The sequence below is a fragment of the Embiotoca jacksoni genome, unplaced genomic scaffold (genome assembly GCF_022577435.1).
Source record: "Embiotoca jacksoni isolate LCO1_2020_lvr unplaced genomic scaffold, fEmbJac1.0.p SCAF_61, whole genome shotgun sequence".
NCBI classification, from domain to species: Eukaryota; Metazoa; Chordata; class Actinopteri; family Embiotocidae; genus Embiotoca; species Embiotoca jacksoni.
In genome coordinates, this window is record NW_027185416.1 from 1207106 (window position 1) to 1228923 (window position 21818).

Below are 21818 nucleotides of genomic sequence, written 5' to 3' on the forward strand. Positions count from 1 at the left end.
TGAAAATGTTGTGCTTGACTAGTTTGACTATGAACTTTGTCACCCACTGTATCAAACTGCCCATCAAACAGTTGTCAGATGCTGCCAACTTTTGATTTGTAACTAAGTTTCAAGGCGAATTAAGTGCTGTTCTCCTGTATGTAAAGCCTAGACACAAAGGTGGTAAATTGAGACGGGAGGTGGGGGGGAGGGGTGACAAGGAGGGAAAAAGTAGAGGTCAACAGTGAGTCAAGGCAACCATTTCCTTTTATTTCCCTCAGAGCAATTTAGAGCGACACAAACGTCTGCTTCGGGAACCTACTGGATTCATGTTGATAACCTATGAGATAAATATGCTAAAAGATTCGTCTGGGAGAAGGAGAGGGTGAAGGAAAACAAGGAGAGGGTGAGGGAGGAAAAAGGAGGTGCAACAGGCGCACACATAATCAGAAGTTGCTGGTAATGTGCAGGCATTCACCCATTGGACGAACATCTTTCACTTTATTAGCATGACAAAGAACACAATCATTTTGGATATGCCTGAATGCCGTTTTCATTAACTTCCCAATGATTTATTAACAAAAGTGTCAGGAATGCTGTGAAAGCTGTAGGCCCAGGCCAAAACAAAAAAGAGAAAAGAAATTGAACAAGAAACAGAAAAAAATAATGCAAACCAAATAAAGAAATTTCCTGCTAGGAAATGAGTAATGAGAGAGCAAAACAGGTTGCGTGGATGAGGGGTGGATAAGGGGTTCAAAGGTAGATGGTTGTATAACAGCAGATCCCGTTGTAAAGTATATCCAGTTAATTATGACATTCGTTAGGTGTTAAGGCAGCGCATTTAAACTGAGACTCCCAACTGGGAAACGTTCTCCGGGCTGCTAATAGGGAATGCCATCAGCCGTGGAGGAGATGGATGCTTATATGGTTTTATATGCAGCTTCACTGAGTCTGCATATATGAAATTACAGGGGGAAAAAAAAAACCTCCAGGAATTTGTAGAGAACTGACTGACCATCTCTTTTGGACTTAATTTAGTAAGAGGAGTTCCGTGTGTACAGTTTTTGGTGCTTTAGAAAGGAGATAATTCTTTGTATTACACCCGTGGAAGAAGACACAAATGACACGTAATATACATGTTTGGAGAAAGGTTAAATGTTAACAGTTTGTAAAGTCTCCAGCAAATAGAGCTAAAAGCGCAAGTTAAATCAGGTAGACCTTCCTTATGTTTCATTCTTCCTCAGTTAATTCTCCCTGCTTCTTCTAACCACCTGACTTTAGGTGTTCAGGATAAACCTATGAAACTTTGCCTCGATCTTAATCAACCAATCATCCTAACCCTATGAAATATTAAATCTGTTCTCCTCTCTTCCACATCGTCTGTCAGGACTAGTCGTCATCAGCTCATCATTACATTTTCTATCCGTTCACTCAACTCGATTCTCTCTTGATTGAAACATATTGGGCCCCTTATTGTAGTTTACAGTTAAACACCATGAGTTCTGATTCATCTAACTGTATGTAACACTGTAGAGTTTCAGTCAAAAGTTTGGACAGAAATTCTCTTTCAGGGGTTCAAAAACTCAATACAATACCGAAGACATCAAAACTATGAAATAACGGCAACAGTGTCACCACACACACACACACACACACACACACACACACACACACACACACACACACACACACACACACCATCATCACCAAACCTCCTCCTCAGTGCTTAATGGTGGGAACCACACATGCAGATACCATCTGTTCACCTACTCGGAGTCTCACAAAGACACTACATATGGAAACAAAAATCTCATGTTTGGACGAATCAGACTGAAGGATCGATCCACTGGTCTAATGTGGAAATGGGTTTCTTAGCCCAAGCGCTTCCTCTTTTTTTACTGCTCTCCTTCAACAGTGGTTTCTTTGCAGCAGTTTGACCATGAAGGCCTGATACACACAGTCTCCTAACACCAGTGTATGTTGAGTTCTGTCAGGTACTCTGGAATGATGTGGGCTCTAATTTGAACGGCTGTTAATTGTTCATTTCTGAACCTGATAACTCAAACTAAACTTGGTGTTCCCTTCCTGGAGTGCAGCCAGTTTCATTGTAGCATTTGATGGTTTTTGTGGCTGCATTTGAGGACACTTTCAGTTTCTATAACGTAACAATGTATGGACTTCCGTTTCTCTGTACGTGCCATAACATAGATTACTGTAGTACTTGAAGCAGTACACCAACATTAACCACAGCAACCCATGCATATACGTTGGTGATGTGTGGACACATTAAATCAGATCTGTTTACTTGCAAATAGCAGTGCGGACAGTCAGTGCTGAAGATCTGATTTAAGAAAAAAATTGGATTTGCCTGCAGTCTGAACACAGCCTAATTGCTTTTATCAGCAGATACACTTTGCTCAGTTGGCACTGAAATAACTCAGTTTGCCGTCACCTTAAAATGGGGTTGAATCTAAGAAATTAGAAACTTAAATTTTTTCGATGGGCAAAAATATGTCACTCAAAACCAGTTCCAATGCAAACCAGTGGATAACATCACAGCGTCGTGTGTTTATCTTAAATACAGTCTACTGTCAAAACGTTGCCTTTAAGGTTAAGAATGAACTTTTCATGAGCTTTTCATTACATCCCTTTGTCAAAGTGGAGTGCCATTTTTCTTAGCTGAGCCCGTGTCCTTCATAGTATTTGTGCACACCACTGTGAAACTGACTGCCATGCTTTTTGACCAACAAAATCTCTGTGTATTGGCAAATGGTTACAAAACCAGTATAGACCTGACATAAGCAAATTCCACATTAACAAATTTAAAGGATCGAACTTCTTTCAAAGCTTTTAAAAAAAAAAAGTCTTTATAAAATGTTCTAGCCAACGGAAATAATCAAAATGATTTGTTACCAGCTACCTAAAGACACGTATCTTGCTCTATTATGTGGAAATATTGACAAAGGAAAATGAGATGGTAATCTTATATACAGAGCATGAAATTAGACTGCATATTCACAGGAAATATGAGGTGAAAACTGATGCTTCCATTGCTTTCACTCCATCCTAAAGTGCAGTATGAGTGAGTTTTGAGCAGAAAGAATTATAAATGAGTCATAGACCTGTTTCGTTTGGATCCCTCCTTAATCTTGGTATGCTTTTATGAGGACATTTTTCATCGGCATACTTGGCTGTGAAGGTGTAAAAGCTCGTTCCTGAATCTGAAAGGCCCGGCTGGGAGTCCCACCAAGGCCTCCTTCACCAACAACGCACGCGGTAGCGATGGAAAGAAGGGAACCTGACTCTGAGAAGACAAGTGTTTTAAAAAGATCGAGCTTTCCACCGTTGAGCTGATGAATGGCGATCCTCTTCCCAGTCCCTCTGAAAAAAACAGCCAATGAAAATAAGCTCAACAGTGCAATTTAGAGAGCCTTATAAATCAGTCCTGGTGAGTACACATATTTCCGTGAGGGGAGAATTTATATGTTTAATTACTGAGCGCAGGTGCCGGGCCCTGGCTTTACTCATTACAGTAAGATATATGAACACCAGCGAGAGCCCGGATAGCGCAGGACAAAAGGGAGGACAAAGTAATTAGCCGGCTCTTATTTAATGGGACCCTTCCTCAAGTCATTCATGGCTCCCGTCGCGGCTCCTCGTCCATATGCTTCAATTCAGAAGTCATTTCATAAAGGACCACTGGTGGCAGGTAGCACAGCGGCAATTAACACTGGCTCGGAATGGAATCGGCAGGGATTGAAAGTGAAGCGTTAAACACTGTAATATTTGATTGTCCAGCTTTTCTTACCACAATCCCCCTCCTCCCCTCCCTCTTTTCCCTCTCTGATGGATTTTCCCAGAGAGACGGAGAGCCAAAGACTGGGATTCCCTGCTGAGTGGGACTGTGCTGCAAATGCCTTTGGCCACAGAGTGGTTGAGGTTGGTTTTGGCCGCTTGTGTGTGTGTGTGTGCGTGCGTGCGTGCGTGCGTGCGTGCGTGTGTGCGTGCGTGTGTGTGTATTTGGCCAAAATGTGTGTTTATCCTCCCATGGCCTGTAAGTGGACTTGGCTATAGATTCAGCTTTGCCTGTGTCAGTATATGTGTCTGTGTGTTTAGCCCAGTGGCACCTGTACTGTGTTCTGTGGCTAGATGAGACGTTAGCCACTGCACAGCTAGTGTGCCAAGCACAGGCCTGTGCCATTTTACCTCAAGGACTCTGGACTTGTACCAAGCAGGGCTGTGCCAAAGGAAGGCACTGACCACACAGAGAGGCAGGGGGGAGGGACTGGGCCACTGATTCACAAACATGGTATGAGGTTTGGAACAATATCAGTCAGTAGAGAATGGATATCTAGTCAGAAAAAAGTAGACGTGTCTATAAACAAGTCAAACATTGATGACAAATATGATTATGCTTAATATTATTAATAGTGTGTCTTGCAGAGGCTTAAAATAAAAGCAACATGTGCTAATTAGAGATGGCACACAGGTCAGACGCGTGACACGCTTGAATTCAGTCAATCACTAGTGATAGTGCAAAAGTTATCAAGAACAATTAAAAAAAAAACAAAGTAATGTGCACCACAAAAATTAAGAAAAAGACAATAAATAATCCAAATTCTTATGAGATTTTAAGAAAAAATAAATAGAACTAGTACTACAAATATAATATAATGGATATTAAGATATTAAATAAAAATGTATATGAAAAAAACATTAAACAAAATAAAGTTGTACATACAAATACATACACAGGAGCCCATCAAATTTGTTGGCTGCAACATTAGTACTAAAATATTAATAGCCAAGCATGAAAAATTCGACGGACTTTATAATCTCCACGGAGATACAACAAATGGAGCATATGAAATCTTAAAAGTGGATATGTTTAGGGGAAGAACATAATCCATCCCAGACTTCTCATCACCCACTCTGACCAGTAAACAGCCAAGCAAACCCACAGAGAGCAGGCCTAGCTTCTCATTCACGCTGTCTACACACAGTCATATTGAGTTAGTCCAGCCAGCCCGGAGGCGTTGTTTGGCCAACACTAAACCAGGGTATCCCTCACTGGACACCACTTGGCTGCTCCTGAACCCTGTACACTCGCCGTCTGGCCACAGGCTTGTAGCAATTGGCAGGCTATGTACTGCCTGTTCTCTGGCAAATGCCCACTCCGAGTTCATAGCTTTTGACCTGCGTGTTGAGGGGATGCATTTGGCTCACACTGAGACATATAAACATTAAAGCTGAGGGCCAGTTTGGCCTGAGCAGCCGGGTTTAACAGGCTGACACCGGTTGAATTAAAACACCTGATGTTCACAGTCTGTCTCACAGCCAGTTCCTGCCACTGTCCTTTGGCAGTCTGAGCCCCGTTACACAGCATGTGAATAGTAACATTAAGTCAGAGCATCATACACTCAGTACATCTAAGAAGTGCTGCTTCATAACTTCCCCTAGCTCCATGGTAATAGTGAAACTTCCAGCAAAGGATTACATAGCTCCTTTTACTGGCCTTAAATACAATTTTAAGGTATTTGTACTTTACTTGAAGATGTCCTTTATCCTTTCACTCCACTACTTTAAGAGGGAAGTATTGTTCTATCTACTACAGTTATTTGACAGCCTCAGTTACTTGTCACTTTTCAGATGAGGATGTAACACAACATAACAAGCTTTTAAAATACAAGTTAATGTTAAATATTAAGCTTGTGGAATCAAACTTTTTTGGCTTCAGACATTTACAAAAAGCAGTGTGTAGTCAGAGTCATGTTTCAGATGTCTTTTAGTTGTTAACAGCACCACTAAACAGTGATCCAGCCCCTACCCCCGAACTTCTCTCTAAATGTTCAAATGATCCAACAAAAATCTGAAATTAGAAAAGAAGTCAAAAAACTGAAAACAGATTTGTGTATGAGAATATTTTTTTGTTCTTTCCGCTCCCAGTAATCATCACTGCCCCTCAGGAGGATCAAAAAGCTCAGCACTCTGTAATTTCACCATGGACCTGAAACTTGAGCAAAATATTTGGCAAACAGAAAGAAGTGGCAGAGAGCCAAATCCAGTAAGAAGAGTTGGTGGGGAGCAATGAAAGTGTTCTTGAGGGTTGAGAAACTTGTGCGTTTCCGATGCATTTTCAAAGCACAATTTGAAGTTGACAAAGGATTTGGCGTGTTGTCACTTTGGAGAACCAAAGTGCCATCGGGCAACAATTCAGGTCATTTGCACTGAATGTTTTACCTCAGAGCATCACAGTAGAACTCGGTGGTGCCAGTCTGACCCTGTGGGATGGATTAACAATGCAGAACTCCACGAATGTCAAAGGAAACCCATCTGGTTGCCACCTGACCTGCTTTATTCGTTCAGTGACGTTCTGCCCCTCTAAAACCATAATGTCCCTCAAAACACTTCTTCAGGCTCATTGATTCATCGCCGTAGATTTTCTGAAGCATTTCCATTGCCGATTTCCTGAGTGGCACACAATCTAACGTGAACCCGCTGCTCATTTCCATGGAGAATGTGCAGATGTGCCAGTAAATGGTCTTTACTTATATAGCGCTTTATCACCTCAGCAGTCTCAAACCACTTTTACAATGTTTTCCATTCACACACACATTCACACACTAATGAGGCTGAGCTACCTTGCGAGGTGCTCGCCATCAGGAATACATTCATACGTTCACATTCGCACATCAATGGCACAGTTATGTAGAAAAGTAAGTGTGTCATGTATTCTGCAGATAGACGCTTTCCAAAATAAAAAATAAAAATAAGATGGCTAAAAACTGATTGACATACACACTGATGCCATGAAGGCCATATTGACTGACAACAGTGGTGCTGTGTTATATTCACTCCTGGAGGGGTGACAGATAATTCAGAGCGGTGAATCTTTACTGCAGGTAACAAACTTTGAATGTCAGCAAGCATGACGGCCACTGATTCAGACAGACAGAGGGTGAGGGAGACAGGCAGCGTTGGCATCGATCCCTACCTGCTTGAGCATGGTTGGCACTCCTCCAGTCAGCGTGCCACCTTGGCTGCGCTCTCTCCTCCCAGGCGTCCCGCCCATGGTTCCATGCCCCATTTCCACTCACACTGGGGAAACAACCAGAAAAAGAAAGAAAGAGACAAGAGGAGGACTAGTCACTAATCAGACAGTCACCACATCAAACAAAGAAGAAGGATGCCTTTTAATGCTGCAAGCTGGTGTCAGGTGGCCAGCGAGGGGCAATCGAAGGGTTCTTAGACTGTAATCACTGTTGCACTTCCTGATCTGGAAAAAAAGAGCCAAGAGTCCATGTGTGTGACTGGGTAACCCGAGATAACAGTTTTGTTAAAATGAATGGGTTGAATGTGTTTCTGTATTTTTATCATATGTTGCACAGCTGTAGCCATGTTATAGTTGTTTTAAAACTTAGATGAAATTGATATATTTTATTTCATTTTATGATAAAGTTAATAACTATAAGAAATACATGTTTTGTTGCGGTTTTTTTTGTTGGTTTTTTTTAGCACAATAAATACACCCGTTCCTTAAGATATGAAAAACACAGCACTAATTAAATATTAAAAAACTAAAATAAGAGGATAAGTAAAATTTAAAAACAGAAAATAGGGATAAAAGCACAGACAACGAATAAAACATAAGTAAGAGGTAATGTAGTCAGTCATGTGCTTATGATGACTATTAAATAAGCTAAATAAGACAAAATATGAGTCTTAATCAAACGGCAACCAGCGGTGACTTCACCTATTGGTATCAGCCGTTATGAAGCTTCGAGTCTGAATTTTGGCCAGTGCCATCTTGCTAGTTCGGAGCGGTTTGGAGCAGGAAGTGACCATATTTGGAAGAGCTGGGGAAGAGCAAGTGATGGGTCTGACTCGATCTGATTGGAAACCAGATGATACTATGTCCCGCCCACCAATAGCCATAACCTGAATGCACCACAGGCCTGTTAATCAAACAGACATGCCCCCAGCATGTCTGTTTGATTAAAACACATCTTTTTGAGGCTTATTCCCTAATCAATGACAGGATTATTTTCTGATGGACCGCCAGAAAACTAATAAGAAGGAGTGACTTTCGCTAAAAACACCGAAATACTTGTAGAGAAATTTTATTGACTTAGAATTTTGTGAGACTGGTTGAATGGGAGTCTTTTTGGAGCCAACCTCTAGTGGCACTCGGTGGTATTGCAGCTTGAGGCACTTTATCCTCATTTTTCAGACCTAGAGGCTACGTCCATTTTTATATACCGTCTATGGTCTTAATATGAGTATTGCTTTCAATTTTAAAAAAAGTTTATGTGCCAATATTTTAACCAGAATCAAAGATATCACCTGCATTATTGCATGTAACTTAATGTATAATGATAGTGCCCCATAGTAGTGATCCAAGGGTTAGAGATCAGAACCTCAGTTTTCTGGTTTAGTTGAAGGAAGTGTTTTGTCATCAAGGATTTTGCAGTTCAGATATGAAATCCAGTAATCCACTAATGTGCACTGCAGTCTGCATCTCTTTGAGCAACTGTTTTTGATCTAATAAGTCATTTTTACAGTTAGATTTTTGGCTAAACTATCCACACTCGAGGACTGAGTGTGACAAATCTAACAGCATTAAGGTGAGTTATATATTTCCCCCTCATCATAACCGCCGGTCCCCTTGGGTTATGACAAAGTGTGCACTGGCAAACAATACTGAAGGTGATTTATAGTTCGGCTGGAAGTAAACAGACAACAAGAAGACTTAGAGGAGCTTTGTTTCCATTATATTGTTGTGCAAGTTTCACAAAGTTTTGACATTTTGCCAAATCAAATTGAACAAAGATACATTTACCTCAGCTATGTTTAAGTAAATACATTCATGGTGAAACCTGGACTCAGACTTGTGAGTTAGCAAACATGTACATCCTTGAACCCTCGCTGTTTATACTAATCAGGCCTGTGAAGGGCACATGACATAAGTGCTTTGTCTACGAAATGGTTTGAAAAAATTCAGTTTTCATCAAGCTTTATTATATCCTCTCATTTTCAATTCATCAACTTTTCTGCCACGCCTAAGTGTAAAACCTTTCCATCTCAAAATTTCTGATCACTGAGTACACGGAAAATGTACATATTTGTGGACAGAAACATACCTGTTTGGATGCTGTTTGTCAAATCAATGTTAAGTTTAAAGGGAAGAAAGAAAGAAGCAAATGAAAGGTCTGAGGTAGAGAAATGTCCAAGATGAGATTTTTTTTTTATACTCGTTTTTTATATATTGTATTATCTTTTGGAAAATTTAACCAATGCTGTAGTAAAAAAAATGTAAAAGGATCATTATTAGCCTTTTGTAAAAACTTTACAAAGGACTTTAATAAAAATCCAATAAAAACAAGCTCTCCCTCATAAGTTCACATCTGGATAACAATATGGGAAGGAAAAAAAAACAGGAGTAATAGGAACAACATTAAGTTAATACCTCACTCTTTTAACACACTATGCCAGTCACGACAAATGTATGTTGTGCATCACATTGTTCAAACACAAAAAACTTTTTGAAATCTAGAGATCTAAAAGTTTCCAAAGTCGGGCTGAATTTTAAGAAAAAGTAAATAAAAGGATACACAAGTTACTCAAATTACATTGATTTGGGGAAACGTAGCCTTTAGGTGGTATATTTTTATTTTCCGTCACTCTGTATAAGTATATTTTACTATATATTCAATGAGAAGCTTGGTCAACATTCTGACTGTTTGTATATGTATCAACATATTTTTTAAATAAAAGAAAACAACTTGATTTAATTTAAATAAAGTATAATATAATAAAATAAACAAGCATTATCATAAAGAAACAACACATACATGACACGGCATTTAAGCAAAAGAAAAAAAGAGAGGGAGAGAGAGGAAGAGGAAAAAAGGAGTTAGGGGGGTAAAGCAAAGAAGGAGGAGCCCAAGAGGAGTTTTGAATTCCCAAAACTAATCTGAGTATAATCAGGGCACTGCCCCAGTGTCCTAACCCCATCTACACACACCACAACACTTCTGCCTACCCTTAACCCCCAGTGTGTGGGCGGTGGTGTTCCCATGACCCACTTAACACATCTGGGTCAGCTGTATTCAACCACCAACTCGCACACACACAGACACACACACACAGACCTGCCCAGCCAGCTCTATTAAGACAAATGAATACTCACATACAGGTTCATACAGTAGGCAAATGTTTTTTTTTTACACCACTAGTGAGTAAAGATTATAACTGATCCGCCGCTCACTGCTGAGGAATGTAGCACATCTGTGACACATAGGTGCTGTTATGTGATAAACCGTGGCACTGTTCGACAACTATCCACTCCTCCACGTCCAGAGTTCACCAGCAGCTGTTTTTCTGAGCATTTACTCTTCTGAAGGCACCGCTCGAGCTGGAGCAGGGGCCGAATGCGTGGCCCCACTTCACTGTATATAAAGAACACTGCGAGACGAACACCTTGGTGAGCCAAAAGGTTGTCTCACTAGTTGTAGTGCTGGATGTAAACTACTAAGTTTTTTGGCGCGTTGGGGCCTTTTTGCAGAGGCAGGAAGCGAGAAAAGGGCACATGAGGAGAGAGGTTAGGCTCTTTAAACGCAGTGGTAGTACTGGCTGTATCGCTTCCAAAAATAAAAAAAAAAGGGAAAAGGAAAAAAGGAAAAAAAAAAACTTTTGAAGTGTGTTTCTGTTTGAGGCGAGGGAGCAAAGGTGTGCTTTTGCGTTTGAGGCAAAAGGCAGGAGTATCTTCAATGTGTGTTTGTGTGTGTGCATGTGTGTGCGTGGAAGTCCCTCTTGCCAGTTTTAAAAACCATCCGTAGCCCAGGTAAATGGCATGCTGTCCTCTGAACATGCCCAGTGGCTTTCTCTTTCTCTTCACAGGGAAGAGTTCAGAGGGCCAGTTAGCACCGTTCACAGCGGACCCCGAGGCTTCACTCTAACACACACACACCAAAACACGTGCGCACACACACACACAATGAAATTCATGCACAAAGATTTCCTTAAGCACACACAGCGTATAGGAGGCCACAAACACATTCGCACAGGCTCGCAGGCTCTCGTAAATTCATGCAGCGGCACCAGTTGTACATGCATACACATACTTGCATGTGCACACACATGCACACACACAGTTGGCCCGTAGCTAGAGTGTTCAAACAGGCGTGATATTGAAATCCAGCAGTAGGAAGAACAGTGGGTTTTGTTGAGGTCCATAGCAGGTTATTGATCAAGGTTAGTTTACTGTGAAAACTCTGCCTGTGGCCAAGGGCCATTCACACCAGAGGTGTGTGTGTGCGTGTGTGTGTGTGTGTGTGTGTGTGTGTGTGTGTGTGTGTGTGTGTGTGTGTGTGTGTGTAGGCAAATCTGTGTGTCAGTATGAGAAAGAGTGTAGGTGCATGTGTGTGTATTTTTTCACTTACATACTGTATATTGTAAGTTTATGAATAGACAACAGCAGGGGTAGACTGGTGATGAAAAGCAGCCTGAGCATTTGGTTTCAAGTGGCCCCATTTTGACCCAACAAATTCAAACTGATACAACATGCAACACATTTGTCAATCATTGTATCAATAACTTTTAAAAAACAGAGTTTTAATTTCATTTTATTTAACATGTCAGAGAGAATGATGCTATTTAACACGATTGATTAATGAGGAGACAATCTGCCCTCGCGCTCCTTCACCTGTGTAAGGAGTGAGGACAGGCAGGGTTGAGCTCTGCCCTGATTAAGACACACAGAGACACAGAAACTGTGACCTGCAACGCTCCTGCAACACGCAGCAGAGACTCTAAAACTGAGCTAAAAAGAAGGAGGGGCTCAAGATTTAGGTAAATAATAATAATAATAATAATAATAATAATAATAATAATAATAATAATAACAAATACAATATTTTTGGCTGGACCATAACAGCAGGACTAGAGCCATAAAGCGAGTGTCTGCAACTGAGTGAGTGAAAGATCAAAGCTACATCGCAGTTCGGCTGAATGCCGTGTTTATTCAAATTAAAAGCCCTCCAGTTTCACACAGGGTCGAGCAGTATACTATTTTGACCTAGACGTGTGTTTCTTTCAGGAGGGGCAGGAGCTCCCAATCGAAGGAGAAACCATGTATTTTCTGAATTAAATCTTACAATTGCATGCTTTATTTAACATTTTTCAAACCAGTGCGGTCACACACGAGTTGCCGAAGGCATTTAGGGAACATCTGTGTAATTGTAGACACAGACCCCACCCCTCCACCCCCAATTGAAAACGTAAGGAAATGGATTCAGAAAAAAGCATGCACGTGACTGAATTTAAGCTGTTGGGATACAAATTGTATGTAACGAGAATCTGCTGGAGCTCAGCTATGTGAATACATGCTCCTAAACATGACTAGGTCTTTTTGTCAAAGTAGCTCTCAAAGTAAAAAAGGTCTGAGATCCCTGCTATAGATTAGCTGTACGTGTATACTGTAATGGATGCCATTGACCTCAATGCTGTATTATAAGAAGCTGTTTAAATGGAAAAAGCACAAAGCTCAAAATATGTGCAATGTTTCAGTGTGGTTGTTTGTCTGATAATGATAACCTGCTGCAGATCACAGTATGTCTCCAGTTAATTTACAGCAACACTGTTGATACAGCACAAAACCTATTCAACCAAAACTTGGCAGAACAGATCAGTGAATTCAAGATAATATAAAAGGAATAATCCCATTATGAATAGCCATTCAATCATGAGTTCATAATGTTATGACAAGTGTCAGTGAAGTCTTTCAGGTGCTGTTAGTTTCCTCCACAGTTCAGATGTGAGCTTTATAAGCAGAGAGGGTCTCTTTCACTGCTGGTGTGGGACTGCTCAGGCTTTTTCATGTTCTGTAAAACTACAAAACTTGGCTGCTACTCTGCTAATCTCTCTGACATGCTGCACACATGTTCCGAAACACACACACATTGAATTTTGTGCAGCGCTAACAAAAGCAGATGTATGAAATGTGTCTGTTACTCTATTTAGGACCTCAGAGACCTGGCATCAGACAACCTTCATATGGAAATTCAGACAGACACACACCTTTATACAAATTCATACAACTGTGTGAAGCAGAATGGGGGGGGGGGGGGTTAGGCACGGGATCACACAGTCAAAATATGGTAAATGTAACGCTCACATAGGACAACTGCTTTTAGCCAACACAACTTCATGCATCTCCTTCACAGTAAGGCTCATCGGTATGTGGGCTGAGTTTTTTTTTCATAACATGCCAGGGAAATGTCAAAGCATCAGAAAGTTGTGACCTCCTGCTTCTCTGTTTTTTACTTCATCTTTTCTTTCTGTATTCCTAACACCATGCTGCCCATCCCTTCACTTTATTTCTTCCAAAATCAGTCAAATGCAACTGGATTTGCCACTTAGGTTCTGAGAAAATGTCTTCTCTCACCTAAAAATGCTCAGAAAGTTAATTTTAATAAGCTCAGCTGTCTGATATATTTGTATCTGGAAGATTTAAAAGTATATCCACTTTGTTGAATCTTCTGATCAGCGCCCCCAACCAGTTCATGAATTGCATCTCGGTGAGCATACATTTTGAAGGCAGTGCATCAGCAATGCTATGAATAAAGGCAGACTACACTTGGTAGTCATAATATGTATGAGGAGTTTAAGAGTAGTGATCAAACCTGAAGCCTCTTCAATGACTAAAACAGACTTCAAATAATATTGATTATATTTATACTTAAACAGCAAATGCAGTTACCTTTCTATACTTCTGAGGCCCAACATTTCGGTACCTTAAAACCACAAACTCAGACTTATATAAAGTATATTCTTTTTATGCCCATTTTAAAGCCTAACATAAACTAAATTGAATGATCTAATCATCATTGTAACTTACCAACAAGTCAAGTCAATTTTATGTATATACAGTAGTGCCAACTCACAACACAGGTTATTTCATGGCACTCAACATAGTAAAGTCCTTCCAAAAGAACTTTACAACATTATATAGAGGAATCCAGCAATTTAACAATTCCCACGTAAGATGGGTGAGGAAAAACTCTTTTTAAGGGAGAAAAACCTCCGACAGAGGGAAGGAAAAACTCCCTTTAAACAGGAAGAAGAGGAGATCCGAGACAATGTAATACCTCGAAGAGAGGAGGAAGGTGCAGTGGTAGAATTTACACTTGACTGAAATTATTAACTGTGCAGTTTGGAGCTCCAGTAACAGGAAATATCTCCACTGATTAAATATCAAGTAGTCGTCAGGCATAGCATAAGGATTGGTTACATTTACACGACATATGGTACAAAAATAACGGCTGGTTTGAGCGAGCTGATTCGAGCACTGGAAACTGTTCTGGCAAAAAATGAGTGTGCAGCAGATAAATGTGATTACTGACCTGAAACAGTTCCAAACCTAAAGCTGGCAAAAAAAAGCCAGCTATCAGTTTCTGATAAAGAGCCGCCATGGAGCCTACTACCAGTGTATGCTAAAGACTTAGCATGGAAGTATAAAGTGGTGCAATGAAAATGTATATAATTACAGCATGCAGCACCATTATATGGCTGGAAAATTGCTCTACGTAGCAGGATGGAATACACTTTCCACAACATAGTTCAAGCTAAAACCAAAAGTCAACAGTGCACTGTGGTCTGTCAATGATGATACTGATGTGTTTTCTTCATTTAGCCGAACATATCAGTTGACCGTTGGGCTAATTTACCAAAACCCTTGGTGGATTTCTTTAACCCTGCAACCTCAACTCAAACATCAAACTACAGCACTTGTGTAAATGACATACAGCCAAAATGTCCTCACTTAGCAAAAAAACGACCTCCCTCTGAAGGTCTAAAATTGAAACCAGTTCTCAAAAGGATGTAAGTGCACGAACATACACACACACGCAGTCCCCTCCATTCCCTCTCGTTCCGCCCTCCTCTGTCCGGTCAGAGTAATGGATGGTGAATCTGTTGCTTACCCATGCATACAGCTGACAAATTGTCCCTCTACAATCGCAGCACCGCCGCTGTATGATTTGTGAAAGACGGGACATGACAGGATGAGTCGGCAGCTCAGATTGAAAAAGGGCACTGCGGATCCAGACAAACTAGCCCAAAAAGGTGCATTTGAAGAAAATTATATATCTGAGGGCTTACAGGCCAGTGGAGGGCTTACGGTCCAGATGAGCTGCTTCTGTGTGTGAGTGTATGCACGTCTGAGTGAGATTACAGATATGTGAGACACGTTTTTTGCAATGACCTTGCTATGTGATGGGCTATGAGTATTTTTCTCTGAGTTTGTGTATGATGGTATATCAATGCATACAAAAAGCTCCACCAACATAAGCAGAATTGTTACTTCTAGGCTAGATTATTGTAATTCCTTGCTGTTAGGATGTCCAAATTACTCATTAAAAACCATGCAGATCCAAAATGCTGCAGCAAGAGTACTGACGGGATTTAGCAAGAGAGATCATATTTCTCCAGGTTTAGCTTCTCTTCACTGGCTTCCTGTGAAATCAAGAATATAATTTAAAATTCTCTTGATGACTTACAAAGCCCTACATGACCAGGCTCCATCATATCTTAGCAATCTTATAGAACCATATAATCCTAGCAGAGCACTTCGCTCTCAGTACGCTGGTCTGCTTGTGGTTCCTAGAGTTTACAGAAGTAGAATGAGAGGCAGGGCTTCAGTTTTCAGGCTCCTCTCCTGTGGAACCAGCTCCCAGTTTGTGTTCGAGAGGCAGAAACCCTCTCTAGCTTTAAGATTAGACTCAAAACGTTCCTTTTTGATAAAGCCTATGGTTAGGGCTGGCTCAGGTAGACCTGAACCAACCCTTAGTTATGCTGTTATAGGCCAAGGCTGCTGGGGGACCTCGTTACATGCTGAGCTTCTTTTCTTTCCTCCTACTCTTTAACTGACTCATACCTCACCATCCTTTTCTCTCCCATAGCTTTTTCTTATTGTCTGTTGTCTCCATTCAGTTCCCTCGCTCGCGTAGTTTCTCTTCTTTCTTTTGCAGATGTCCCGTCATGGAGCTGCATGTCTCTGCCCTGCGCTTGTCGTTTCCACCAACAGTTCTTCTCTACTAGCTCTATGCTGTCCTTTTCTCTCTATGCTCTCCTCTCACCCCAACTGGTCGAGGCAGATGGTCGCCAACCCCTGAGCCTGGTTCTGTCGGAGGTTTCTTCCTGTTAAGAGGGAGTTTTTCCTTCCCTCTGTTGGAGGTTTTTCTCCCTTAAAGAGAAGTTTTTTCCCTCCTAGCTTATGTAGGAATTGTTGAATTGTTGGGTTTCGCTGTATAATATTGTAAAGTCTTGCTGTAAGGACTTTAATGTGTTAAGTGCCATGAAATAATCTGTTTTGTGATTTGGCACTACATAAATAAAGTTTAATTGAATTGAATCACTATGGAGCACATAAATCACAAAGGGGGGAGTGGATGATTTTTTTTTTTGACTGGATTTCAGTGTGATATACATAATGTGCACTGGTCCCCATTTAAAGTGTATGATATGACCCACATGCAGTCCAGCAGTCCCTGCTTACAGTGTAATTTAACCCACATAGTCCTCACTGCTCTCTGGACCTATTATTATAATATAACCCATATTCTCTCCAGCAGACTCCACTGTTATCTCTGTTACTGGGAGTTTAGTGTGTACACCGACAACCTCCTATGCTCATTTAATTGGGCTTTTGGAAATCTCTGCTGTCTCAAAATTGAAATATATAAAAAAAAGTTGAAGTCTCTATAAAAAAACAACAACAATGCAACCATGATAAATGGCTACCAAAGTTATAAAAGCAAGAGGTTTGACTCAAACTGCAGGCTGTGAAATGAACAGATTATTACATGTAGATGTACATAAATAAAACTGGGAGTGTGAGGTCACTATAACTGTCTATGAAATTGGTATGTTGGAAAGCCTGTCACGACTCACTTCACCTTCAACTCTTGTTCAAAGAGGTGAATTTTTAAGTACTCCTGCTTGTGTCATGTTGAATTTGCATTTTTACTACGAAGAACGCTGCTTTATTTACTTTAACTGGTCTTTGACTGGTCAACTCTTCATCTTTTGAAGAAAAGGGAAATTGAAAATTCTTACAAAATTTAAATACATTGGCATCCCTGAGTAGTGTCTGCAGGTGTGCCCTCCAGGCTGCATAAAGCTCCAAGTAGCCATCACCAATATGAAGTGTGATCATGTTGGTGATCAGAAACTTCAGAGACTTTTCCTGTTGGAAGCGCAGTAACTTGCATGGAGCAAGGAGAAGTAATAACCTCCATTAGTATAAGTTTCATCTTATCTCAAAGATCTTACAGTTCCATATGGTCCTGATAGAGTGCTTCACTTTCAGAATGATGGTCAGCTTGTGGTTTCTACAGTTTCCAAAAGTAGAATGGAAGACAGAGCCTTGAGCTTTTGGCGCCAGCTCCCTGCTTCGTTCTCCCAATACATTTTTATGCCACCATTGCATCTTTAGTGAGATATGCCTTCATGCCTTCTCTTACCCATAGTTTTCAGTAATATTTGTTGTCTCACTATGAAGATAAACTTACTCACGTAGTCACATCTATTTTTGTGTAAAACAACAAGAAATGCTTCCGAAAGTGTGTTGCAGTGAACCAATGAGCCAGGTGATGTGTTTTGTGTGGCAGTCATGTTTCAAGAGATCCCAGAAAAGAAGAAGACGGATAAGGTCAGTTGCACAACCTGGTGGGTTTTCTTTCACATCCACAGGGTTGTACACAGTGAAAATGCACTCGCCTCTTTGTCACCTGCAACAACCCAATCATCAATCCCCCTCCTCCCCCGCAGGGATTTGGTTCCCTGTGACTTCTTTCTATTCCCCAAAAGCAAAGTTTGATGTGCGCTCTGCTCAAATTTCAGGCTCATGGTGAAATTGCAAATGTTAAGATGCTGATGTTGATCAACCAACATAAGTCCTGAAAGTTATTGCTCCGGCTGCTCCATGCACATCTCTGTGCTGCGCTCAGGAACAGGAACAGTCTTGGGACTGTTTTATCGAACTTCATATGTTAGGACAGAGGTAAAACTCAGGGCGAAATGAAGGCCGAAGCAGTTGTTGACCATGTGCGGATGAGAAAGATGTGACTCCAATGACATTTTTATCATCTCAAATCTTCTCAAGTGGACTGTGATGAGACAACATTCAGAGTAAATTGAGCAAAAGTTGGAGGTTGAATTCTCCATCCCCTTAATCCCCATCCACACAGTGCAATTTTGGACCGTCATCGAGTTAAGTTGACGGTCATGACAGAACCATGGGAGATTCTCATCAGTCTAAAACAGCACTCCTTGATCTCTTTGTGAGACAAGTTCACAATTGACCGATTTGGTGCTTTGGTGACCAAATTCTCAGTGTGACTACTGCTACAACACAAACCAGCCAATCGGAATAGGCATGAAACAATGTAGAATACATTGGCCACCAAAACAAGAAAGAAATATGTAGGACTGAAAAAACTGCCAAATTGGGGCAGCAAAAGTTGTGCCTACAATGATCTCTGCTCTAAGTGTATAATCCTTCCTATTTACCTCACCAATACTGTAAACTATAGATTGTGACCAAGATTTTGTTAGACACATTTGGTACAGCATGACATATGAAAGTACACAAAAATTGTTTACCAAATACTAAAGCCAGATATGGTGAGCAAGAATACTGTTGATCGCACTCTTCTTTCGCTAGCTGGGATGGCCAAGTCCAGCTAATGCAGGATCCAGGTTCCCCAGAGAATGCAAGCTCAGAATTGGGGCACAAAGCATTAAGAAAGACTACAGTCTTGCTTAAAGATATTTTAGAATGCATGGATTTCTCTCTTTTTTTCAAATAGGCAAAATTCAGGTCAAACGTGACTGTCTCTGCACATCAGGCACTTTAGACAGTACAGTCCATCCACCCAATAATAATGTGCCAGGGATTCAATAAACAAGCAAGATGGACTACAGCAATGTAATATATATATATATATATATATATTTATTTATTTTTTTTTTTTTTAAAGGCCTTGTTCACCTGTTGCATAATATATTTATATAGGTGGTCAAGTTTTTTTCAGCATCTTTGTATCTTTGGAAATGAGAGTGTCGTGTACAGAAAGTAAGAGAACACAATACTGACCCAAAGTTGTGAACATAATCACAGTGTAATCAAACACGCTGTTCCACTACCCAAAAAAAAAGTTCACACTCTCAACACGATCCTTAAAATCACCAACCAGCACAGTGGAGCTTTCATAAATTAGCCTACTTCATGACAATCCAAGAGCCATTAGGAGGAAGTAAAAAAAGAAAAAATGTCAAAGATGAAAAGGCAAAGAAAACAAAGGAGGGAAGGTATGGAGGGGCTGGAGTGGGGGTAAAAGGGACCCTCACTAATTCAGAACACTAGACAGAGCATTGTGCCAAGTCTGCCTCTCCTCTCTAACCCCCTCCTCCCCCCATCACAGCCTAACCCTTTCTCTTTCAAAGGGCCAAGGGGAGGGTGCATCTTTCTAGTCATAAACATCTCGCAGGGTAGGTCTGCACTGGGCCTTTGCCAGGTTACACATTTGCTTATTTGGAAAAAAAATAAAAGTCTATTCTGGCAAAAAATGTGCTTCTCTCTCGCCCTCTCATTCTCTCTCCGATCATTCCTCTAGGCCAGAGTTGAGGCTGTGATAGAGATTAGGACAACAGTGCTACTGACAAGGTAGCTAAATCTATGCCGGCTGACAAACCTGGCAGTAGCAGTGTTTGGGGAAGGATTGTTAAAAAAAAAAAGAATCAGAGAAGGGCTTTGACTAATAGTGAACAGAGACAAGGAGCTGGGTCAGGAAATGGAGCATTTTGGACGGGGCCAAACAGTTGATTGGGGAGACTGATCAGTTATGATTTAAGGCAGATGTAGCGCTCTTGCACGGCTGATTTGTATTTTATAAAAGTATGTGTGCGTTCCTGCATGTGTGTATACATTAGCAGCTACTACAGTACTTCTGCATGTGTCTGTTTAAGGCTGACTGCACAATCTGTGTACATAAGACGGTGTTAGTGTGTAGGGACTCTCTCGTAGCCAAACAGTCTACACTTGCAAAGTGCTGAATTCACAACACTTCAAGAACTACCACTTCACCATGGTAAAACCACACGCCACCAGTCACCACTGTCAGATTCAATATGGTGTCCATGTGCCCATGATGGCATCCAGATGAGTTGAGTTGAGGGAGGTACATGGCAGGGAGCCATGTTGAGTCTGATTAAACCACTCAAGGACAGCCCACTTAAAGGATACGTCCACAATTTTTCAAGTCTGTCTTGACACAATAAGGTGCTCATATGAACAAAAAAAAAAGCCTCGCTTTCTCCAATCAGTCCTGCTGTTTGTACTGGCCATCGAGACATCCCTTTATTAAGTGATTTAAATGTCAGTAATGGGGGAGAAAAGCTGTAGACCTTGTTTGGTGAGACAAATGAATGCAGAAGTTTTAATGAAGTTATTATAACATGTGTTCTGGCAGTCACTGAGTGGCTTGTAATACATGAGTGGAGCAGAACAATGTCTTCATGTGTTGAGCAGTTTATTGCAATGGATTAAGATTTGTCATCAGCTTATGATGGTTGGCCATATCTCTTTATGTGTCACCCATTAGTACATTTTTATTCATAAAGCCATTCTGGAAAACTTCTTTTCTTTGAATACTTCTTACACAGATCTCATCCTCCAATAGCAAAACACATCTGCTGTCTGACCCCAATGTATTGAGAGCAGGGAGAGAAAGATTTCTGTCTGGAACAGAAACTGCACACGTTTACAGAGTCCACTGACTGAATTAGAGGCTATTTCAAACTAAACTAATTGATTCCTTCACTAATTCTCAGTTGTTGTTTTTTCCTCATTTTTAACTCCAGCAGCAGTTTGTAACTTCTCTTTATGTTCCTCCTTCATACACTCTCACCTGTAATGCTGACATCTTGGCCAGGTGTCCCATGAAAAAAACATCTCAGTGTGACGCATCTGGTTAAATGAAGGTGAAATAAGATCAAATAGAAATATTAGGAGCAGTCATAAATCTGTTTTTTGTGTTTCCACAGGCAGCTGCCCTGTGCTGCCTGTGCTAGGATTAAAGCAATTGAATGCAACTTTAAAATATATCCACTTGAAATGATTGGCTTCAGATAAGTGTTTGAATGCACTTTGTTAAACTGTCCTTCAAGGTCAAACAAGACTTTTTCAGAGCTCTGACAGCATCTGATGACACCTGAGCAAACTCAGTCAAAGACCCTGGTTGTAATAAGCCAAAACTGTGCTTAAACTTTATCATAACGACTGCATATCTGGAACAGCAGTGCTAAACCAATATCCAGAGTGCAAGTCAAAATGATTTGCTTTGGTTTTATTATACAATAATACACAACAGCAATTTCTATGATAATGTAAAACAACAGAAATGGAGCTCCTGCAGATCATTCTAAAACAAAAACAAACCCCTCTAATAATTATTGTTTGAGTACGTCTGTGTGTATGTGTGTGTTTGTTCTCACCCGAGATTGTGTATTGTTACTCTCTGTGTGTCTGTCTTTCTGCTTCTCTGCTTCTCTACACCCACCACCTCACAGTTGCAGATTAGGCCGCTTTGCACTCACTGCAGGGCGAACTAATCACCAAGGAAAGCAAGGGAGGGGAGAGAGAGAGAAAGAGAGAGAGGGTGATTGAGAAGGAACAGGGAAGAGGAGTGGTGCTCAACTGCCCCCCCCACCTCCCCATCCAACCATCCGACCCCCGCCAATCCCGCCCCCGTACTGCCCGGGGCATCTTCACGGTGACA